The sequence below is a fragment of the Zea mays genome, chromosome 5 (assembly GCF_902167145.1).
Source record: "Zea mays cultivar B73 chromosome 5, Zm-B73-REFERENCE-NAM-5.0, whole genome shotgun sequence".
Taxonomy (NCBI): domain Eukaryota; kingdom Viridiplantae; phylum Streptophyta; class Magnoliopsida; order Poales; family Poaceae; genus Zea; species Zea mays.
This window is the reverse complement of record NC_050100.1, coordinates 136,812,996-136,817,402: the sequence shown is the minus strand read 5'-3', so window position 1 is coordinate 136,817,402 and position 4,407 is coordinate 136,812,996. Positions and strand designations below refer to the sequence as shown.

The 4,407-nt window shown below is 47.1% G+C and overlaps 1 long non-coding RNA gene across 1 annotated transcript; it reads right to left on the bottom strand.

Moving 5' to 3' along the window:
- Positions 1 to 246: 246 nt before the first annotated feature.
- Positions 247 to 2,988, bottom strand: LOC103626917 (uncharacterized). Its single transcript, XR_002262346.3, has 2 exons — positions 2,626 to 2,988; positions 247 to 572 (listed from the first exon to the last, which is right to left on the bottom strand). It is a non-coding gene; the product is annotated as an uncharacterized lncRNA (long non-coding RNA).
- Positions 2,989 to 4,407: the final 1,419 nt, after the last annotated feature.

Here is a 4,407-nt window from a genome sequence, read left to right as displayed (position 1 = left end):
AAATGGGAAAATTAAAAATCTAGAAAGAAAATTCTAAAGGCTAGTTTGGCAACAAATAGACAAAAAAATCTAGGGAATTAATCCACCAAGGGGATTTTAAATGGCACTTCAATTCCCTGGGAGGATTTTTTCCACTCGGGTGTATTTCCCTACCACAGTTTGGCAACCAAGGGGCTAAAAACCCCTCTTATAGAAAATACTTCAGAAAATTCAGAAAAAATAAAAGAAAAATAGGAAATATTTAGAAAAATCAAAAACACAATGAAACATCACTAAAAATCTAAAAAACATGCACCCAACATGATCATCTAATATACAACAAAGTTTAACTTAAATATCATCTAATATCCAAGAAAGTTAATCTAGTCATCATCACATCACATAAGATCATCTCAATTCACACGTAGAAATATGCACTAGATGCACAAATAAAAACCCACAACCATGTATCATGTTGAACTTTGACACTAGAAAGTATTATGAGTTTAACTCCTTTTTTACAAGCTTCATGTGGACTGTCGTTCCATTTTCCTTCTCCATGTGAGCTTCATATGTTGCTTCCACTTAGCACTCTGCAAGTACCAAGTAACAGCCATGTATCAACATTTTACAACTAGAAAATATGCATTGGATGCACAGATAAAAACCCACAGCCATGCACTGTATGCACAAATATACACTGTATGCACAAAGATCATAAGGTTATGTTCCAAGTATCCTACAAACTACTTTACTATTCAAGGATGCAGTTATGTAAATTGGTTGTCTAATGATTTTGACACTTATGTCAGGAGCTTCAAAGTTTCCAAAGTCATGAGTGAAAACTAAAAAACAATAATACAACATGGACGAAGAATTGCATGGCGATGATGAACTCTTTGTAGTTTGCATAACCACTTTGTGATGAACGACGCCTCCTAAGCTGACTGAGATGGTACCGAACTCCTTTGTATGGTGCAATGTATGATGTTGTATTTGCATAGCCACCATCTACCAAATAAAACTTTCCTTCTGGCACAATAAATCATTTGCTAATAGCAGATCGAAGCACCCCTGCATCTGATGCCGACCCTTCCCATCCACATGAGACATGTGAAATTAAGATCGAAGTCGTAGACTACCATAACATTGTGTGAAAGAGTTCCTTTTCTATTTCTATATGGAGGGGCCTATATGGAGGGGCCCTGTCTTCTGCGATAGTGATGGGTACATATGTGCCGTCAATGGCACCAAGGCAATTCTGCATTGAAGGAACAAATATAGAAATATGTTGATGAGATGTGGCAATTAGCATAGGATAATTGTGTGTTTGCAGTTGTAGCTCACCTGAAAAAAGGGCATGAACCTAGAACCTGTTGCAATCCTAGCATGAGTTTGAACTGACTAGAAAGCTTCACAAATCGTTGAGTTAGTATGGGAACTATCTCAAAAACCTCGGATATTTTTCGATGGATAGTATCTCCACTGTGTTGAAAAGCCTTTTGTAGCATTTGGTTACTAGCATTGTGGGAGATCATATACATGAACATCCCAAGCTGCTCCTCAATGCTAACTCCTCGCGTGTCACATAGTAAATTCTCTCTTCTAAGAAAATTTGATGTGGCTTTGAATATTTCCTTCTCCATTCTGAACCCAGATTTGCACCAGCTCTCATGCCCTTCATTAATTTCTTTAACCTTTTTAGCACCGGTGAGGGAGGTTGTGTGGATGGGCCTTTTCTCTTCCGAGAGGTATGGGATTATAGCAAGGAGAATAACAAAGAATAGTTCGTCATCGTCTTCTTCCTCCTCCAACAAAAACCGCCTAACATGCTCCTCCCAAGAACCCATTATCTAGAAACATAAAATTGATGCATATAAAGTCTGTTCATCAGAGAATGCATCAGAATGTGAGTGAACTAATGAACTTAAGTAGTCTGTCTGACTAATGAACAATAAATTCTAGGCCATACAATTGCCAGATTCAACAAAAATTCAAGTTATAAAACTTTGAATATTTTCTTCACATGATTAACGACGAACAACGTGATTAGAATGATCAGCACACATGTAACTAACAACACTCCACTTATGATGCACTCCGGTTATACCTGACAGCAGTCCAGTTAATAGGTGGTGCAAAAAGTAGATTAACACAGCAAGAGCTCCCTTGGTGCTAGAAAGAGATTAGTAAGCAATGGAATCCTGTTGGTTTAATTCCTTTCAAAAGCCCTAACCAGCAGAGGTAACCCGGCCACCTCAGACAAATAGATCGATAATGGCAGCACCTAATTCGCATGAGTACCTAGTATCAAGAGTCAAAACGCTTAGTATTAACACGTGAATCTGCACGCAGAGCAGACTCCAGTGACCAGTTAGCTACTACGGTTTCATCTATACAAGAAACGAACGGGATATATAAATCGGAATCTCTCGGTCAGATAGGCGTTCAGTTCAAAAGCTAAAAATTGAGGAAAGTGAGGTCGACTATACGTTCAATCGATTGAGAAACTATAGATGCCGGGAAGAATCCAGATAACAGCAAGCACGGGAAGAATCCCCCAGTTCCGAATCCGAAGAATCGAAGCAGGAGAGCCGTGCGAACCAGGAGGAAATCCATGAGAACAGCAAGCACTAGAACAACAACCTTCCAATGGCGGCTCAGTGGACGACGATGGCACGACGGTGGAGCGGATGGCGGCACAGTGGACGACGATGGCACAGCGACGGAGCGGATGACAGCGGTGTGGGCGATGCTGGTGGAGATGGTGGCGGTGGAGTGCAGTCGATTGGATCCACTCGTGTCCTTCCAAACTGGGGAATGTTGCCCGACCTCTAGTGGCCGGGAGCGCTGCCACAGGAAACCCTACGCGTCGGGATAGAATTGGATCGGCTGTGTGCCTTCCAAATGGGCCAAAAAACATACCTCGGGTATATCTCAGGCGAGATTTGGACACGGGGAATCGACCGGTTTCCATCCCTAATTAAGGTAAATATCCCTTCCATAATTAAATGATAGGAAGAAAAATAAATAATATTAATGCAAATAGTAGGAGTTATATCCACATTAGGATTGTGTTTGATATTTGGAAGTTTAAAGTTCAAAACAGAAATTTAAATCTAGTTGAATCCTTGAATTTGGAAATAAACTAGAAATAAGAAAAGAAAAGAGAAAAGAAAAGAAAAAAGGCTCCTACCCGCGCTTGGGTCGAATCTTCAGGCCTCGGCCCAGTAAACCTCACCGCGCGGCCCGCTGCAGCCGCTCCTGCCTCTTCAAGGCGTTGCGCCGACGGGTGGCCCCGCCTCGTCAGGGTCCCTGCGCGCGAGCACCAGCTAGCCTCTAGTCACTGGCTGTGGGACCCACTTGGTCTGCCCACCACCCAACACCATTATTGCGACCTTCGCCAGGCCGGTAGGATCTCCTAGCGCCGTATCTCTACTACTCTATAAGATAATAGTGTAGACGTACACATCTGCCATGGTGCACGGTTCTGCCACCGTCTCCACACGCACGCCGACATCCTCTCCGTGACGGACGCCGACCTCTCCTTCGCCCCACCCTCCTCCCCACGCCATCGGCGCCACAATCATCGGATCCGCCCCAGCCGCGCCCCATTCCATCCTACCATGCCCCTGCCCCGCGTCTGCCTCATCATCCCCGCCCACCCCCGAACCCCGCGCCCCTCCCAAGCTACGCCGCGTCATCCCCTCATTTCCCCCAGAACCCCGTCGATCCGTACGCGAGGAGGAGGATGACAGCCCCGAGCCCGTTCTCATCTGCCTGGGAACCCTAGCCGTCGCAGGCTCCGTCCGCAACTGCACCCTCCTGTCAGTGCTCCGCCTCCATCCCATCTCCACTGCCCTCCCGGTTCTTGATTTCTTTCCCCTTCGGTAGGGTAGCTTCTCGGAAGTGGCGGCGGCGGATGTGGAGGAGGGGGCACTGGCTGGGGAAAGCTCAGACGACGAGTGGAGCTTCGGGGGCCTGATGAGTACGTTCGCGTCGCGGTCGGAGTCGGTCCTGGGAGGCTACCGCCGCGATCTCGAGGACCTCGGCTCGGGGCTCTGCCTCGAGACGGTCGCGCTCTGGGCCGCCGCCGCCCGCGCTGCCTCAGCGCTACATGACACACTGGAGGTCGGCGCGTCTGTCGTCTCTAACAGGCTTGAGTCCGTCGGCCAGGTCGTTGACGACCTCCGTGCCACCACCGCTGGGCTCCTCTCGCATGCCAACAAGGCCCTCCGGTCCGCTGAAGCTGACGGTGTTGATGGTGACCGTGCCACCCGCCCCTCCGACGGCTCTGTTTCCAGTGCGTCCTAGCGCTTCCTTGTCGACCAAGAAGTATACCAGGTTCGAGGCCCAGGTCTTGGCGTTGCGTGCGGACCCTGCCACGTTCACCAGGGAGCCTGAAGATTCTGAGGGCTTTGGTAAATG